The sequence below is a fragment of the Schistocerca cancellata genome, chromosome 2 (genome assembly GCF_023864275.1).
Source record: "Schistocerca cancellata isolate TAMUIC-IGC-003103 chromosome 2, iqSchCanc2.1, whole genome shotgun sequence".
In the NCBI taxonomy this organism is placed as follows: Eukaryota; Metazoa; Arthropoda; class Insecta; order Orthoptera; family Acrididae; genus Schistocerca; species Schistocerca cancellata.
In genome coordinates this window covers 786,492,960-786,511,891 of record NC_064627.1, presented here as the reverse complement: position 1 = coordinate 786,511,891, position 18,932 = coordinate 786,492,960, and the positions used below count along the sequence as shown (strand labels likewise).

The window sequence follows — 18,932 nt, the reverse complement described above, 5'->3', positions numbered from 1 at the left end:
TGAAGTTAGCTGTTGTGTTTGTGTGTGTGCTCGTTAGCTGCTAACCCGATGAATTAATTGTAAAACGTCGCAAATGTTTCAAGAAAGAATATCCTGATATTCGAGTTCGACAAGTCCATAAGATCTGTTCAACCAAGTTCGTTTGAAGTTAATGTGGCATCGTCGATATGATCGGTATTAGTTCCTATCAGGTACATACTGTATACTATGCTCTGGAACAGGACTGAGTTTTCGTGAAACATTTGTATGATCCACTCATGGAACGCATTCTGCGGAATTACGATGGTGTTGAATTTCGCCGCCCTGACCATTCTGTAAGAACCGTTTCTGTTTCTATTGCTGATGCTGAAAATAAAAACGTCAGTGTCTATAATCTGCTCCCTGAAGTCGAAGACAAATTTTTGAAAGATGTCTTGTTTCATTGTGGTGTAGCTGCTCAAGTTGCAGTGTTTTAACGGCATTAGTTCTGTTGCTAAGCATATCAAATGCTATATTATGTCATATGTCATTTCCTGTGGATATAAGTCTCAGGGTATGTACACTGGCCAAACGCTGACAACCTACTTACGTAACAACAGTGGCCATCTACAGCGAAACTGTCCAAGCCCCGTAATTGTTCTGAAAAGAAATCTGTAACTGCGGTTGAAGCCAACATTATCTTACATGCTGGTGACTGAAACGGTTGACCAGCCAGTGGTATCTCAGAAATAAAAGACCAAGAATTGCGGACGATTTTTCTTCCGATGACGGCACACATAGTCATTCGCACACATTGCCTCAACAGACAGTTAGAACTAAAGTACTGAGCGCTCAAACGACGATGGAAGCAGAGAAGTCTGGGATCAATATACTTCGATGGAATCAACAGATAAGGGTACTGAGGCTGTGGATACAGATGTGATCCAAACATTCAAAGATAATACTCGTACATCGGAAGACGAGGATCTGATCCATACACAACACAGTAGGAAAGAAAGAAGAACAAATATGCGGTACTGTCAGTGAGTAAATGGGTGATTAAGATCAGCAATGCGCTACGACTGTCGCACCGCCCTGCAAGCTAGAGGCGCAGGCCGGTCTGGGGGGGGGGGGGGGGTGGACATTGCGGGAGGCGGCTCCATGCGACGCTATGGCGCGCCGGGGGCACCTGCCGGGGCTGCTGGTGCCTCCATGTAGAGTTGCCGCGCCGAGCCCAGGCGCCGTGCCGGTAACGAAGCGAATGCCTTTCGTGACATCTTTCGCAATAACGACTGCGCGAATCGACGGTATCTCGTAAGGAAAGAAAGAGCAGCAGCTGCCGCCGAGCCCAGGCGCCATCCCTAACACGCAGAAGGTCCCCGGTTCGATTGCGGGCGGAAACCCGTTTTCGTCGCACTCAGCAAGACACTTGCTACGATCTCTACCGTGACCATTTAAATCAACTTCAAACGTTCCACCAGCAGGGTGCACATGGCTCAAATGAAACATGAAACTGTTTCAGAACTGGTTGTCGGATTTTAGCGCTGACTTGGAGGCCTGGAAATGCGCGAAACAGCCGCCGCCATGCGATTTGTTACCACACCGTTGCAGAAAACGCAAGGGTTCGTCAGGGATTTGAACGCGGGACCTCCTGCACCCGAAGCAGGAATTATACCCCTAGACCAACGAGCCTGCCCGTTCCGGAAACGCACTGCATGTGAATGACGCCACCTTTGATGGTCTCACCATGTAGGGCTGCAGCTCACCCAGCGTTCTCCCTGTCTGTCGCGGTTGGATTGTTTTCATCGACGTCTTTTACTATAGGAACTTCACGAATCGGAGGGAGCTCGTAGCCGATGCCCTTGCTAACACAGAAGAAAAACTGTTGCTATTACGAGTCTCCGGGTGGTACATGAAAAGAACCGTCGTTTCCGTGGTGTAGCCGTTATCACGTCTGCTTTACACGCAGAAGGTCCCCGGTTCGATCCCGGGCGGGAACACAACAATTTTAATCTATATTTCGGATTTCATTTCCGAGATGACCCCACGTCCGCGTATGCAGAGACAAGCAGTGTCGTATGCTAGACGGATAGGGCGTCATTTTACTGTCAAATACTGTTGCTCTCTTATTGCACCGGTATTTGGTAACTGATGACGCCCCTAGCTCCATTATGGCTGGCAAAATTTATAATCCGGTTCTTCAGGCCTACTTCAAGTGCGCTTGCTACTGGCTTTCCTGAGCTCACCCTACTCGCCTTGTCACAGCTCTGTCAAAGTGTGATGCTAACTAATAATGAGAAACTCTTAGCCACTCTCAATCTTACATGCCACCACCCCTTTGTTGTTGCCGTCGTTAGTAAGATGAGGGTAGACTGTCGCACAATTAAGCTTAATCTCCACTCACGGTGCACATATTCCGCAAAGACAACCTTGTTTTCCGTTGCATGCAAAATTACCGTCTGCGTTTCTACCGAATTCCACCTACGTACTTTACTGGTGCCGCATTCTTGTTATATCCACGTGCTATAACAGGCGTCTACTCTTCATTGAGGAGCTGCAACCGGGGCTGAGTTCCACCTACTCTTCAGCACGGTCAAAATGGCAGGGCTCGTCCGGGATTTGAACCCGGGACCTCCTGCACCCAAAGCAGGAATCATACCCCCTTTTTCTTTTTTTCTTATTCTATTTTTTTTCTTTTCTTTTCTTTCACCTTATCCAATTTTTTTTTTTTAAATGCGGTATCAGGCAGGGAGGGGCAAAGTGGGCAGGGGTCATGCAATCTGAGGCCTGGCCACCTTGTCTCACGCCGTAACTGTCACCACGTCACCCTACCTCTTCTGCGGAATGAAGAAATGCTGCGGCTTGACTCCGCCGCCAATAACAAAAAACAGAAATTGGTCCGGAGACGAAATGTTGCATCCATTTGCAGTGTAAATGAAATATGTCCATTGTCATATGTATGCAGGAGAGCCGGGAAATCCGTGCACTTTGCACCGCATGATTGCATCTCACTCCACAAAATCAGAGTAAGTATGGGATGAACAAAATAAATTAAAAGTCTTCTATCGTTGTTTCTCTCGATCGGATCGTTTGTTACAATCAAGAAACTAGGAACCGCAGTTCCGTGCAAGGTAACCGTCAACGATTCGAAACGCGCTACAACAAACGTTCTGTTAATTTCTGAACGTGACGAATGATCCAAGTGACGCACCCGTAAATTAGTCTGCCCCGCTCTAACTTCTGTGGTCTTCACTTGGGGCGTCCGAAAGAAGGGTGGAATCCATCATGTCGGAAGAAATGGCTTTAAGCCCTCCATCCTATATGGGCTGTGAAATGATCGTGTGACTTAAAAAGTTTGCAAAATGAGCTTTATAGTGTTTAGTCTTCTGTAGTCGGTGGTGCTGTATCATTAAATACAGAAGAAAGTCTTCTTGACTCGTTTCGGTCACATTGAAAGGATAGTAAACTGTGTGGCCTTTAAGTCAGTTTACTGAATTTCTTTTGGTCCGCGGGTAAGGTACTACCTCCGGAGTGAGGAAGTCAGCTGCCGTTATGGTCGCAGGGCATGTTCTAGTGATGCTTGCCAACAACTGTCGTATGACCGCCCAAACATCTCACACTTTTCCGCAGACAAATCGGTGTTCCTCACTATCTTGTACCTGGCAAGTGTTGCATAAGGGTGAATCGGCCAGACGAATGGAATGGAGTCTGGCATTGGTAGCTACTTTACGATTCACCGTGAGATACCAAGACGCTCGCACGTGAGATGGTAAATGGCGTGAATGAATATTATCCCAAATGACCCGCCAATTGTGAGCTGTATATTTGTCTTCGATGTTATTCCTGGGTGTGGACTCGATCAATGTCTGATAAAGTTGCTTCACCACCGTTATTTCCTTCGCCGGAATTATTGTTCGAGCATAACTATATTCCAACAGGAAGTATTTTAAATGGTAAAGGTCGTGTGGAATATGATGTACATCAATCGGGGGAGTGAGGTCAGCCGGGGAGATTTCGTTGAGAAGGTGAGCAGTGAGACAGTGTGGAGATTTTGTCCACAGCTTATACATACTGCTTAGATAGAGCGCCTGTGCCTTTTTATAGACATCAGTGAGGTTTAATCCGCCCTTCCGAGTAGGGAGCGTCAACGTAACATATTTAACTTTGAAGATATTGCCTCTGGTCACGAAATGGCCCAGGGCAGACAGCATTCTATGTGCAATGCCACTGGGAAGAGGCAACACTTTGGCTACATAGTTAATCTTCGAGAAGATATAGGTGTTGACCAGTTCAATTTTTTGAAGAGCATACAGTTTCCTCATGCTGTGCAGTTGTACACATGCCCTAACCTTGTGAAGTAAAGCTCTATAATTAACAGCAATGGTATTCTGTATCTTCCGCCGAAACTCGAGTCCTAAGCACTTGATACTGGTAATTTCTCGTAATCGGGCATGGTTGGGTAGATCTATTCCCCGTCCGACATTCATGAGTCCAGATTTTTGCCAGTTCACCTTCGCCCTAGATGCCGCCTCATAGCGTTGAAGTATTTGAAGTGAGGACCGCACTTCTTGCGCGTTCACGACAAGAAAGCCGACATCATCTGCGTACGCACGGCACACAATCTTCTGGCTGTTGATTTCCAATCCCTGCAAATGTGCAGTTAGCGTAGCGAGCAGAGGTTCTATGGCGATGGCAAAGAGAGCCATCGACATCGGACAGCCTTGCTTCACCGAACACTCGATATCAATAGCGCCACTGAGGCGACCATTAATTTGGATTCGCGACGTACTATTACGGATCATATGGTCGAGGACTTGGGTGAACTGGTGCGGAAATCCCAGTTCTTGCATGACGCGGAAAAGGAACCGATGGCTCACCCTGTCGAACGCTTTTGCAAAGTCTATCATGAAGAGGGCGCATTTTAATTTGCAAGCCTCCGCTACGGCAATGACATCTCTGTAATCCGTGAGCGTGTGGTAAATAGATCTATCTCTACCGACACTCGTTTGATACTGTCCTGTGATTGTGGTCATGACAGTTTTGAGCCTTTGGCTCATAACACGGGCGAATAGTTTATAATCACTATTTAATAACGTGAGAGGTCTCAGGTTTGTGAGGTCGTTACTGCACGGGGTCTTGGGCAGTAAGACAACAATTCCTTGTCGAAATTCTTGCGGAATAACGTTTTGTGGGTTCATTAGTTCGTTACATATTGCAAGTAGTTTCGATTTCATCTGTGGCCAGAAGGTTTGATATACTTCTGCAGGTATTCCATCGCAACCAGGAGATTTATTCTTCGGACTCCTTAGGATAATGTCGGTTAATTCGTCTTCTGTCATCCCTGTCATCAGCTGAGTCGCCTCTGTGGGGCTGAGTTTCCGTGATAAATTTGTCGCAAAATCCGCAAACACGGTATAATCTGTCATTTTATTGGACATCAGGTCTCGATAGTACTCTTCAATCGCACGCATAATTTCACTTTGTTTAGTAACTATTGCACCGGTGCTGGTTCGGATTTGTGTAATGATTTTCCGACTGCCCCGTCGACTTTCACGTAACATGTGATACATGGCAGCCTCTTCTTCTTGCACCGTCTTAGGAACTCGCGCCCGAATTTGAAAGCCTTCCAACTGTTTCCGTTGCAGCGTTAAAAGTTTTGCCTGAATTCTTTTGATCTTTGCAAAATTGCCGATAACGGTCGCGTCAAATTTATACAACTCCCGAAGACACTGAAAGTAAAATTCCATCGTCCGTCTGTGCCACTGAGTTTTCTGGCAGGAGTAAATCATTAAAGTTTTCCTAATTGGCGCATTTGAGCCACCACTCGATCGCTGACTTGTAGGAATTGAATTTGCGTTCACATGCCGTCCAGGTGGACAGGAAGGCTTCTCGACATGCAGGATCATGCAAATGTGCGATGTTGAACTTCCATAACCCTCGACTCCGGTATGTTTCCTGTTTTTGCATGTTGGCGGTACAGATATAGGCAGCATGATCGGAAAATACAGTAGGCCATATTTCGGTGTGTAGCAGGTGTTGCGTTAAATTACGCGATATGTAAATTCTATCTAATCTACTTGCCGAATGATTGGTAACATGCGTAAAACCCACTTCCACTCCGTGCATGTACGTCCAAGTGTCAGTGAAGCGGAGTTCTTGAATGATCTGTTCTAATTCGACACACCGATTAAAGTGTGGAGTTTGATCTATTTGACGAAGCACACAATTGAAATCGCCGCCAAAAATGACATCACTGTAGTTGGTCCCGAAGAGCGGAAGGATCTCGTGGAGAAAAAATTCTGCACGGCGTTGCCTATTACTGGACCCAGAAGGTGCGTAAATATTAATCAGTCTGATGTTATTGACAGTTACTGCTATCCCTCTGCCGGTCACAAGTTTGTCCTCACATTTTGCAATGATCCCTTCTTTTAACAGGAATGCTGTTCCAAGTTCGAAAGCGTTGCCAGGGTTCATGAAAGCGTTATACCCGGCTATGTGGTCTAACCTGATATCACCCACTTCCTGAAGCGTTGCTATATCTATGCCGGCTGCGGATAACAAGTCTTGTAAGTTTTTCAGATTCAAATCACTACGTATCTTATTGATATTGAGAGTCAGGATCTAGTAGGCCTGCAAGGTGGTCATAGATGGTTGGCACGAAAGGAGCAGACGATAGGATGCGTCATACAGCCGTCAATTGGAGGCGCTGACCGTGTCGGTCGTTTGAGTAGCCATGGCCACGTGGACTTTGTTTCCATCAACTGCTGATACGGGGGGCAAGGACCCGGTCGAGGGTGTGGAATCCTCCTGCATCTCTACATCAGCTTCATTCGTTTCACACTCGTCTGCCCAATTGGGAGAGGAAAGGGTGCCTACTGGCTCAGGAACTGGTGGATTCGTATTCTGTAGCTCAGTTTGCTGAGTCGGTGTCTCATCTGGTCTGCTGTCGAACATCGTGGGAGTCTCCGACATGGTGTCGTCCGATCGTGTTGTGTCCCGCGAGCGCGAAGGCGAGGCGGCAGCGTCTGCGGGCCCTTCTTTTAAATTCTGGCCGATTAATTTTGCCTATCCCCACAAACTCGGTGCTGTATCTTCCGCACCTTGGTGAGCCATCCTCCGTTTTGTATTTTTCTTCGGAGATCGATTACCCCGTATTACTGTGTCAGAGTTGGGCATCGTTTCAGTGACTTGTTCAGACATGGGAGCAGGAGCCATGGACACCTCCGCCAACTCAGCACCCCTTGAGGGTTGGTCCACCGCCATATCACTGGTCCAGTTAGTGTCATGGGTTTCAGAAGCAGCCATCTCGGACGTGACTGGCGTGTCCGGAGATGTCACATTAACGACGCCACTGGGTCCGGCAGGTGTATCGCGAATCGGTTGGATTGACGGCTCACGGCGGGCAACCGACACGTACGATGGCGGTAATGTTGACATCGCGGGAGGGGCTAACACTCTCTCCGGTTGGCAGTTGAACTACATGACGCTGTAAACATTCCGCACGAACATGTCCCGTCGAGTTACATCTGGCACATGTCCTAGGTTGGCCATCATACATGACGACGGCACGGTACCCACAAACCGTGACGTACGGCGGAATATGTCGTTGTAAGTCAACTTTAAGCTGCCTGACGCCATTCAGTACCAGATACTTATGTGCCGGAGACCAACGTTCTGCAAAGTTGCTCAAAACTTTGCCATACGGCGATATCGCAACATTTATCTGTTCTGCTGGGACCTCAAACGGTAGTTCAAAAATGCGAATTGTTCGAAGTCCAAGCCCGGCGTAGGAAACAGTAACTACACCCACATTGCCATCACTATGCTTACACTTCAAACCGGAACTAAAGGAGTCAACGAGTTTTCATAAAACTCGGCATCTCTCATCTTGATATAAACGAACCTAGACAGAATCGACAAATGTATACCGATAATCTCATCGAGTCCAATTATCAACACTTCTTCGAGGAAATCCTCGATTTCGAAGGAGGTTGGTCCGGCAAACGTGTTATCGAACGTTAACTTCAAAGTGTCTTTTCTCAAAGTAAGTGCCATCACTGAATGCTCAACGTCATTCCGCAAACGCAAGAATAACCGCAGCTAGCGAGCGAATTACCCCGCAGAAGTAAACGAGGCAGCGGCAGCGCAAAACACAGACAAACGCACGCCACGGCAGCTGCAGGCAGACGGTAACCCTAGACCAACGAGCCACCTGCCTGGAGCACTCAAGTTAATCCCAAGTAGTGGACCTCACAGGGAACACAAACTTTCACGTGAATTCGCAAGATAAACGCTTTCTGCAGGCAGCACTCACCAATGATGAGAAGAATATTAAAGGCAACGAATAATAAGGGAACTAACTTCATCGAACACTGCTTATGAACAGCCGGCAGTGCTTCAGTTTCGGTATGTGGTTTCTCAGGGTTAAGAGAAGGCGAATGCACTAAACAAAAGAACATCGGGAAACCAAGCACCAACTCATAACGAAAAGATTGCACAATATACTGCAAGTAAAATTTCCACAAGACGGATACTGAAGACGCCGCAGACAAAAGAATTATTCTATGCAGTAACGATTATCTAGGAAGCATAAATTGCATGTGCTGCTCCACCACACAAATTCTTTTGATACTGTTTTACTTATTCTAAATTTTCATTGCCTGATCGTCTCTAGAATACTGTGTGGTATCCTGGTTTCCAACAGCGATAGTAGTAAGTAAATCGACTACAAAGTCTTTCAAAGTAGGCCAGACACAACAAAAAAACAATCGGAGTTGCGCGTAGCTCATGTCATTCTGCTTTCAAAGGTGAATCTGCGGCTGGGAGTAGTGGCGTACTCCTGTAATCCAAGCTACTGGGAGGCCGTTGTGTGGGAGAGATCTGGAAACAACTACAGATTCGGCCGTTCCATGAGCTCAGGAATGGCCGCGATGCCTTCATTGAGCTCTGCAGATCGACATATGACAGCGTGGAAATTTCGGCAAGCGGTGGCTAAGGGTTAAGAGAAGCCAAACGCACTAAACACTAGAAAGTCGGGAAACCGAAGCTCATAACGAAAAGATTGCGGAATGCAGTGCGGAAGCAAAACTTCGAGAAGACCAACTCTGAAGCCATCGGCGCGCTAGGAATTATTCCTCGCAAGAAGCGATCATGTAGGAGGAGCGAGCCGAGGCTGTCGCTCGAGCACACAATAAATTTTTGCTTAATCCAAATTTGCAATACCGGTTCGACACTAGAATATGCGCCTTGGTTCTTGCAAAAGCGATAGTAAGAACCACGTCGACCGATGTGTCATTTAGGGTAGTGAGTCAGACATGGGGAGGATGTAAGGCGGGTGGAATATGCAACGACGGGGGGCATTGCAGGGCGGGCGCCGGCTTCATGTGCTGCTGCCGCCGAGCCCAGGCACCGTGCCGCTAACGAAGCGATTGCCTTTGGTGACATCTTTTGCAATAACGACTGCGCGAATCGACGGTATCTCGTAAGGAAAGAAAGAGCAGCAGCTGCCGCCGAGCCCAGGCGCCGTGCCTAACACGCAGAAGGTCCCTGGTTCGATTGCGGGCGGAAACCCGTTTCCGTCGCACTCAGCAAGACACTTGCTACGATCTCTGCAGTGACCACTTAAATCAACTTCAAACGTTCCACCAGCAGGGTGCACATGGCTCAAATGAAACATGAAACTGTTTCAGAACTGGTTGTCGGATTTTAGCGCTGACTTGGAGGCCTGGAAATGCGCGAAACAGCCGCCGCCATGCGATTTGTTACCACACCGTTGTACAAAACGCAAGGGCTCGTCCGGGATTTGAACCCGGGACCTCCTGCACCCGAAGCAGGAATCATACCCCTAGACCAACGAGCCTGTCCGTTCCGAAAACGCACTGCATGTGAATGACGCCACCTTTGATGGTCTCACCCTGTAGGGCTGCAGCTCGCCCAGCGTTCTCCCTGTCTGTCGCGGTTGGATTGTTTTCATCGACGTCTTTTACTATAGGAACTTCACGAATCGGAGGGAGCTCGTAGCCGATGCCCTTTCTAACACAGAAGAAAAACTGTTGCCATTACGAGTCTCCGGGTGGTACACGAAAAGAACCGTCGTTTCCGTGGTGTAGCGGTTATCACGTCTGCTTTACACGCAGAAGGTACCCGGTTCGATCCCGGGCGGGAACACAACAATTTTAATCTATATTTCGGATTTCATTCCGAGATGACCTCACGTCCGCGTATGCAGAGACAAGCAATGTCGTATGCTAGACGGATAGGGCGTCATTTTACTGTCAAATACTGTTGCTCTCTTATTGCACCGGTATTTGGTAACTGGGAACGCCCCTAGCTCCATTATGGCTGGCAAAATTTATAATCCGGTTCTTCAGGGCTACTTCAAGTGCGCTTGCTACTGGCTTTCCTGAGCTCACCCTACTCGCCTTGTCACAGCTCTGTCAAAGTGTGATGCTAACTAATAATGAGAAACTCTTAGCCACTCTCAATCTTACATGCCACCACACCTTTGTTGTTGCCGTCGTTAGTAAGATGAGGGTAGACTGTCGCACAGTTAAGCTGAATCTCCACTCACGGTGCACATATTCCGCAAAGACAACCTTGCTTTCCGTTGCATGCAAAATTACCGTCTGCGTTTCTACCGAATTCCACCTACGTACTTTACTGGTGCCGCATTCTTGTTATATCCACGTGCTATAACAGGCGTCTACTCTTCATTGAGGAGCTGCAACCGGGGCTGAGTTCCACCTACTCTTCAGCACGGTCAAAATGGCAGGGCTCGTCCGGGATTTGAACCCGGGACCTCCTGCACCCAAAGCAGGAATCATACCCCTAGACCAACGAGCTACCTGCCTGGAGCAGTCAAGTTAATCCCAAGTAGTGGACCTCACAGGGAACACACACTTTCACGTGAATTCGCAAGATAAACGCTTTCTGCAGGCAGCACTCACCAATGATGAGAAGAATATTAAAGGCAACGAATAAAAAGGGAAATAACTTCATCGAACACTGCTTATGAACAGCCGGCAGTGCTTCAGTTTCGGTATGTGGTTTCTCAGGGTTAAGAGAAGGCGAATGCACTAAACAAAAGAACATCGGGAAACCAAGCACCAACTCATAACGAAAAGATTGCACAATATACTGCAAGTAAAATTTCCACAAGACGGATACTGAAGACGCCGCAGACAAAAGAATTATTCTATGCAGTAACGATTATCTAGGAAGCATAAATTGCATGTGCTGCTCCACCACACAAATTCTTTTGATACTGTTTTACTTATTCTAAATTTTCATTGCCTGATCGTCTCTAGAATACTGTGTGGTATCCTGGTTTCCAACAGCGATAGTAGTAAGTAAATCGACTACAAAGTCTTTCAAAGTAGGCCAGACACAACAAAAAAACAATCGGAGTTGCGCGTAGCTCATGTCATTCTGCTTTCAAAGGTGAACCTGCGGCTGGGAGTAGTGGCGTACTCCTGTAATCCAAGCTACTGGGAGGCCGTTGTGTGGGAGAGATCTGGAAACAACTACAGATTCGGCCGTTCCATGAGCTCAGGAATGGCCGCGATGCCTTCATTGAGCTCTGCAGATCGACATATGACAGCGTGGAAATTTCGGCAAGCGGTGGCTAAGGGTTAAGAGAAGCCAAACGCACTAAACACTAGAAAGTCGGGAAACCGAAGCTCATAACGAAAAGATTGCGGAATGCAGTGCGGAAGCAAAACTTCGAGAAGACCAACTCTGAAGCCATCGGCGCGCTAGGAATTATTCCTCGCAAGAAGCGATCATGTAGGAGGAGCGAGCCGAGGCTGTCGCTCGAGCACACAATAAATTTTTGCTTAATCCAAATTTGCAATACCGGTTCGACACTAGAATATGCGCCTTGGTTCTTGCAAAAGCGATAGTAAGAACCACGTCGACCGATGTGTCATTTAGGGTAGTGAGTCAGACATGGGGAGGATGTAAGGCGGGTGGAATATGCAACGACGGGGGGCATTGCAGGGCGGGCGCCGGCTTCATGTGCTGCTGCCGCCGAGCCCAGGCACCGTGCCGCTAACGAAGCGATTGCCTTTGGTGACATCTTTTGCAATAACGACTGCGCGAATCGACGGTATCTCGTAAGGAAAGAAAGAGCAGCAGCTGCCGCCGAGCCCAGGCGCCGTGCCTAACACGCAGAAGGTCCCTGGTTCGATTGCGGGCGGAAACCCGTTTCCGTCGCACTCAGCAAGACACTTGCTACGATCTCTGCAGTGACCACTTAAATCAACTTCAAACGTTCCACCAGCAGGGTGCACATGGCTCAAATGAAACATGAAACTGTTTCAGAACTGGTTGTCGGATTTTAGCGCTGACTTGGAGGCCTGGAAATGCGCGAAACAACCGCCGCCATGCGATTTGTTACCACACCGTTGTACAAAACGCAAGGGCTCGTCCGGGATTTGAACCCGGGACCTCCTGCACCCGAAGCAGGAATCATACCCCTAGACCAACGAGCCTGTCCGTTCCGAAAACGCACTGCATGTGAATGACGCCACCTTTGATGGTCTCACCCTGTAGGGCTGCAGCTCGCCCAGCGTTCTCCCTGTCTGTCGCGGTTGGATTGTTTTCATCGACGTCTTTTACTATAGGAACTTCACGAATCGGAGGGAGCTCGTAGCCGATGCCCTTTCTAACACAGAAGAAAAACTGTTGCTATTACGAGTCTCCGGGTGGTACACGAAAAGAACCGTCGTTTCCGTGGTGTAGCGGTTATCACGTCTGCTTTACACGCAGAAGGTCCCCGGTTCGATCCCGGGCGGGAACACAACAATTTTAATCTATATTTCGGATTTCATTCCGAGATGACCTCACGTCCGCGTATGCAGAGACAAGCAATGTCGTATGCTAGACGGATAGGGCGTCATTTTACTGTCAAATACTGTTGCTCTCTTATTGCACCGGTATTTGGTAACTGGGAACGCCCCTAGCTCCATTATGGCTGGCAAAATTTATAATCCGGTTCTTCAGGGCTACTTCAAGTGCGCTTGCTACTGGCTTTCCTGAGCTCACCCTACTCGCCTTGTCACAGCTCTGTCAAAGTGTGATGCTAACTAATAATGAGAAACTCTTAGCCACTCTCAATCTTACATGCCACCACACCTTTGTTGTTGCCGTCGTTAGTAAGATGAGGGTAGACTGTCGCACAGTTAAGCTGAATCTCCACTCACGGTGCACATATTCCGCAAAGACAACCTTGCTTTCCGTTGCATGCAAAATTACCGTCTGCGTTTCTACCGAATTCCACCTACGTACTTTACTGGTGCCGCATTCTTGTTATATCCACGTGCTATAACAGGCGTCTACTCTTCATTGAGGAGCTGCAACCGGGGCTGAGTTCCACCTACTCTTCAGCACGGTCAAAATGGCAGGGCTCGTCCGGGATTTGAACCCGGGACCTCCTGCACCCAAAGCAGGAATCATACCCCTAGACCAACGAGCTACCTGCCTGGAGCAGTCAAGTTAATCCCAAGTAGTGGACCTCACAGGGAACACACACTTTCACGTGAATTCGCAAGATAAACGCTTTCTGCAGGCAGCACTCACCAATGATGAGAAGAATATTAAAGGCAACGAATAAAAAGGGAAATAACTTCATCGAACACTGCTTATGAACAGCCGGCAGTGCTTCAGTTTCGGTATGTGGTTTCTCAGGGTTAAGAGAAGGCGAATGCACTAAACAAAAGAACATCGGGAAACCAAGCACCAACTCATAACGAAAAGATTGCACAATATACTGCAAGTAAAATTTCCACAAGACGGATACTGAAGACGCCGCAGACAAAAGAATTATTCTATGCAGTAACGATTATCTAGGAAGCATAAATTGCATGTGCTGCTCCACCACACAAATTCTTTTGATACTGTTTTACTTATTCTAAATTTTCATTGCCTGATCGTCTCTAGAATACTGTGTGGTATCCTGGTTTCCAACAGCGATAGTAGTAAGTAAATCGACTACAAAGTCTTTCAAAGTAGGCCAGACACAACAAAAAAACAATCGGAGTTGCGCGTAGCTCATGTCATTCTGCTTTCAAAGGTGAACCTGCGGCTGGGAGTAGTGGCGTACTCCTGTAATCCAAGCTACTGGGAGGCCGTTGTGTGGGAGAGATCTGGAAACAACTACAGATTCGGCCGTTCCATGAGCTCAGGAATGGCCGCGATGCCTTCATTGAGCTCTGCAGATCGACATATGACAGCGTGGAAATTTCGGCAAGCGGTGGCTAAGGGTTAAGAGAAGCCAAACGCACTAAACACTAGAAAGTCGGGAAACCGAAGCTCATAACGAAAAGATTGCGGAATGCAGTGCGGAAGCAAAACTTCGAGAAGACCAACTCTGAAGCCATCGGCACGCTAGTAATTATTCCTCGCAAGAAGCGATCATGTAGGAAGAGCGAGCCGAGGGTGTCGCTCGACCACACAATAAATTTTTGCTTAATCCAAATTTGCAATACCGGTTCGACACTAGAATATGCGCATTGGTTCTTCCAAAAGCGATAGTAAAAAGCACGTCGACCGCAGTGTCATTTAGGGTAGTGAGTCAGACATGGGGAGGATATAAGGCGGGTGGAATATGCAACGACGGGGGGCATTGCAGGGCGGGCGCCGGCTTCTTGCGCTGCGGCGCGCCGGTGCCGGCGGCGGATTGGCTGGGCTGCTGGTGCCTCCATGTAGAGCTGCCGCCGAGCCCAGGCACCGTGCCGCTAACGAAGCGATTGCCTTTGGTGACATCTTTTGCAATAACGACTGCGCGAATCGACGGTATCTCGTAAGGAAAGAAAGAGCAGCAGCTGCCGCCGAGCCCAGGCACCGTGCCGCTAACGAAGCGATTGCCTTTGGTGACATCTTTTGCAATAACGACTGCGCGAATCGACGGTATCTCGTAAGGAAAGAAAGAGCAGCAGCTGCCGCCGAGCCCAGGCACCGTGCCGCTAACGAAGCGATTGCCTTTGGTGACATCTTTTGCAATAACGACTGCGCGAATCGACGGTATCTCGTAAGGAAAGAAAGAGCAGCAGCTGCCGCCGAGCCCAGGCACCGTGCCGCTAACGAAGCGATTGCCTTTGGTGACATCTTTTGCAATAACGACTGCGCGAATCGACGGTATCTCGTAAGGAAAGAAAGAGCAGCAGCTGCCGCCGAGCCCAGGCACCGTGCCGCTAACGAAGCGATTGCCTTTGGTGACATCTTTTGCAATAACGACTGCGCGAATCGACGGTATCTCGTAAGGAAAGAAAGAGCAGCAGCTGCCGCCGAGCCCAGGCGCCGTGCCTAACACGCAGAAGGTCCCTGGTTCGATTGCGGGCGGAAACCCGTTTCCGTCGCACTCAGCAAGACACTTGCTACGATCTCTGCAGTGACCACTTAAATCAACTTCAAACGTTCCACCAGCAGGGTGCACATGGCTCAAATGAAACATGAAACTGTTTCAGAACTGGTTGTCGGATTTTAGCGCTGACTTGGAGGCCTGGAAATGCGCGAAACAGCCGCCGCCATGCGATTTGTTACCACACCGTTGTACAAAACGCAAGTGCTCGTCCGGGATTTGAACCCGGGACCTCCTGCACCCGAAGCAGGAATCATACCCCTAGACCAACGAGCCTGTCCGTTCCGAAAACGCACTGCATGTGAATGACGCCACCTTTGATGGTCTCACCCTGTAGGGCTGCAGCTCGCCCAGCGTTCTCCCTGTCTGTCGCGGTTGGATTGTTTTCATCGACGTCTTTTACTATAGGAACTTCACGAATCGGAGGGAGCTCGTAGCCGATGCCCTTTCTAACACAGAAGAAAAACTGTTGCCATTACGAGTCTCCGGGTGGTACACGAAAAGAACCGTCGTTTCCGTGGTGTAGCGGTTATCACGTCTGCTTTACACGCAGAAGGTACCCGGTTCGATCCCGGGCGGGAACACAACAATTTTAATCTATATTTCGGATTTCATTCCGAGATGACCTCACGTCCGCGTATGCAGAGACAAGCAATGTCGTATGCTAGACGGATAGGGCGTCATTTTACTGTCAAATACTGTTGCTCTCTTATTGCACCGGTATTTGGTAACTGGGAACGCCCCTAGCTCCATTATGGCTGGCAAAATTTATAATCCGGTTCTTCAGGGCTACTTCAAGTGCGCTTGCTACTGGCTTTCCTGAGCTCACCCTACTCGCCTTGTCACAGCTCTGTCAAAGTGTGATGCTAACTAATAATGAGAAACTCTTAGCCACTCTCAATCTTACATGCCACCACACCTTTGTTGTTGCCGTCGTTAGTAAGATGAGGGTAGACTGTCGCACAGTTAAGCTGAATCTCCACTCACGGTGCACATATTCCGCAAAGACAAGCTTGCTTTCCGTTGCATGCAAAATTACCGTCTGCGTTTCTACCGAATTCCACCTACGTACTTTACTGGTGCCGCATTCTTGTTATATCCACGTGCTATAACAGGCGTCTACTCTTCATTGAGGAGCTGCAACCGGGGCTGAGTTCCACCTACTCTTCAGCACGGTCAAAATGGCAGGGCTCGTCCGGGATTTGAACCCGGGACCTCCTGCACCCAAAGCAGGAATCATACCCCTAGACCAACGAGCCACCTGCCTGGAGCAGTCAAGTTAATCCCAAGTAGTGGACCTCACAGGGAACACACACTTTCACGTGAATTCGCAAGATAAACGCTTTCTGCAGGCAGCACTCACCAATGATGAGAAGAATATTAAAGGCAACGAATAAAAAGGGAAATAACTTCATCGAACACTGCTTATGAACAGCCGGCAGTGCTTCAGTTTCGGTATGTGGTTTCTCAGGGTTAAGAGAAGGCGAATGCACTAAACAAAAGAACATCGGGAAACCAAGCACCAACTCATAACGAAAAGATTGCACAATATACTGCAAGTAAAATTTCCACAAGACGGATACTGAAGACGCCGCAGACAAAAGAATTATTCTATGCAGTAACGATTATCTAGGAAGCATAAATTGCATGTGCTGCTCCACCACACAAATTCTTTTGATACTGTTTTACTTATTCTAAATTTTCATTGCCTGATCGTCTCTAGAATACTGTGTGGTATCCTGGTTTCCAACAGCGATAGTAGTAAGTAAATCGACTACAAAGTCTTTCAAAGTAGGCCAGACACAACAAAAAAACAATCGGAGTTGCGCGTAGCTCATGTCATTCTGCTTTCAAAGGTGAACCTGCGGCTGGGAGTAGTGGCGTACTCCTGTAATCCAAGCTACTGGGAGGCCGTTGTGTGGGAGAGATCTGGAAACAACTACAGATTCGGCCGTTCCATGAGCTCAGGAATGGCCGCGATGCCTTCATTGAGCTCTGCAGATCGACATATGACAGCGTGGAAATTTCGGCAAGCGGTGGCTAAGGGTTAAGAGAAGCCAAACGCACTAAAAACTAGAAAGTCGGGAAACCGAAGCTCATAACGAAAAGATTGCGAAATGCAGTGCGGAAGCAAAACTTCGAGAAGACCAACTCTGAAGCCATCGGCACGCTAGTAATTATTCCTCGCAAGAAGCGATCATGTAGGAAGAGCGAGCCGAGGGTGTCGCTCGACCACACAATAAATTTTTGCTTAATCCAAATTTGCAATACCGGTTCGACACTAGAATATGCGCATTGGTTCTTCCAAAAGCGATAGTAAAAAGCACGTCGACCGCAGTGTCATTTAGGGTAGTGAGTCAGACATGGGGAGGATATAAGGCGGGTGGAATATGCAACGACGGGGGGCATTGCAGGGCGGGCGCCGGCTTCTTGCGCTGCGGCGCGCCGGTGCCGGCGGCGGATTGGCTGGGCTGCTGGTGCCTCCATGTAGAGCTGCCGCCGAGCCCAGGCACCGTGCCGCTAACGAAGCGATTGCCTTTGGTGACATCTTTTGCAATAACGACTGCGCGAATCGACGGTATCTCGTAAGGAAAGAAAGAGCAGCAGCTGCCGCCGAGCCCAGGCGCCGTGCCTAACACGCAGAAGGTCCCTGGTTCGATTGCGGGCGGAAACCCGTTTCCGTCGCACTCAGCAAGACACTTGCTACGATCTCTGCAGTGACCACTTAAATCAACTTCAAACGTTCCACCAGCAGGGTGCACATGGCTCAAATGAAACATGAAACTGTTTCAGAACTGGTTGTCGGATTTTAGCGCTGACTTGGAGGCCTGGAAATGCGCGAAACAGCCGCCGCCATGCGATTTGTTACCACACCGTTGTACAAAACGCAAGGGCTCGTCCGGGATTTGAACCCGGGACCTCCTGCACCCGAAGCAGGAATCATACCCCTAGACCAACGAGCCTGTCCGTTCCGAAAACGCACTGCATGTGAATGACGCCACCTTTGATGGTCTCACCCTGTAGGGCTGCAGCTCGCCCAGCGTTCTCCCTGTCTGTCGCGGTTGGATTGTTTTCATCGACGTCTTTTACTATAGGAACTTCACGAATCGGAGGGAGCTCGTAGCCGATGCCCTTTCTAACACAGAAGAAAAACTGTTGCTATTACGAGTCTCCGGGTGGTACACGAAAAGAACCGTCGTTTCCGTGGTGTAGCGGTTATCACGTCTGCTTTACACGCAGAAGGTCCCCGGTTCGATCCCGGGCGGGAACACAACAATTTTAATCTATATTTCGGATTTCATTCCGAGATGACCTCACGTCCGCGTATGCAGAGACAAGCAATGTCGTATGCTAGACGGATAGGGCGTCATTTTACTGTCAAATACTGTTGCTCTCTTATTGCACCGGTATTTGGTAACTGGGAACGCCCCTAGCTCCATTATGGCTGGCAAAATTTATAATCCGGTTCTTCAGGGCTACTTCAAGTGCGCTTGCTACTGGCTTTCCTGAGCTCACCCTACTCGCCTTGTCACAGCTCTGTCAAAGTGTGATGCTAACTAATAATGAGAAACTCTTAGCCACTCTCAATCTTACATGCCACCACACCTTTGTTGTT

At 48.5% G+C, this 18,932-nt stretch overlaps 12 non-coding genes across 12 annotated transcripts; 5 read left to right on the top strand and 7 right to left on the bottom strand.

The window, feature by feature from the left end:
• Nucleotides 1–1,885: 1,885 nt before the first annotated feature.
• On the top strand, nt 1,886–1,958 carry Trnav-uac (transfer RNA valine (anticodon UAC)). Its single transcript has one exon. It is a non-coding gene; the product is annotated as a tRNA-Val (tRNA).
• A 7,787-nt stretch (nt 1,959–9,745) lies between these two features.
• Trnap-cgg (transfer RNA proline (anticodon CGG)) lies at nt 9,746–9,817 on the bottom strand. The gene has a single exon. It is a non-coding gene; the product is annotated as a tRNA-Pro (tRNA).
• A 235-nt stretch (nt 9,818–10,052) lies between these two features.
• Nucleotides 10,053–10,125, top strand: Trnav-uac (transfer RNA valine (anticodon UAC)). Its single transcript has one exon. It is a non-coding gene; the product is annotated as a tRNA-Val (tRNA).
• A 603-nt stretch (nt 10,126–10,728) lies between these two features.
• Nucleotides 10,729–10,800, bottom strand: Trnap-ugg (transfer RNA proline (anticodon UGG)). Its single transcript has one exon. It is a non-coding gene; the product is annotated as a tRNA-Pro (tRNA).
• Nucleotides 10,801–12,377: 1,577 nt separating this feature from the next.
• Trnap-cgg (transfer RNA proline (anticodon CGG)) lies at nt 12,378–12,449 on the bottom strand. The gene has a single exon. It is a non-coding gene; the product is annotated as a tRNA-Pro (tRNA).
• Nucleotides 12,450–12,684: 235 nt separating this feature from the next.
• Nucleotides 12,685–12,757, top strand: Trnav-uac (transfer RNA valine (anticodon UAC)). The gene has a single exon. It is a non-coding gene; the product is annotated as a tRNA-Val (tRNA).
• Nucleotides 12,758–13,360: 603 nt separating this feature from the next.
• On the bottom strand, nt 13,361–13,432 carry Trnap-ugg (transfer RNA proline (anticodon UGG)). Its single transcript has one exon. It is a non-coding gene; the product is annotated as a tRNA-Pro (tRNA).
• Nucleotides 13,433–15,519: 2,087 nt separating this feature from the next.
• On the bottom strand, nt 15,520–15,592 carry Trnap-cgg (transfer RNA proline (anticodon CGG)). Its single transcript has one exon. It is a non-coding gene; the product is annotated as a tRNA-Pro (tRNA).
• A 235-nt stretch (nt 15,593–15,827) lies between these two features.
• Trnav-uac (transfer RNA valine (anticodon UAC)) lies at nt 15,828–15,900 on the top strand. The gene has a single exon. It is a non-coding gene; the product is annotated as a tRNA-Val (tRNA).
• A 603-nt stretch (nt 15,901–16,503) lies between these two features.
• Trnap-ugg (transfer RNA proline (anticodon UGG)) lies at nt 16,504–16,575 on the bottom strand. The gene has a single exon. It is a non-coding gene; the product is annotated as a tRNA-Pro (tRNA).
• A 1,632-nt stretch (nt 16,576–18,207) lies between these two features.
• Trnap-cgg (transfer RNA proline (anticodon CGG)) lies at nt 18,208–18,279 on the bottom strand. The gene has a single exon. It is a non-coding gene; the product is annotated as a tRNA-Pro (tRNA).
• A 235-nt stretch (nt 18,280–18,514) lies between these two features.
• Nucleotides 18,515–18,587, top strand: Trnav-uac (transfer RNA valine (anticodon UAC)). Its single transcript has one exon. It is a non-coding gene; the product is annotated as a tRNA-Val (tRNA).
• Nucleotides 18,588–18,932: the final 345 nt, after the last annotated feature.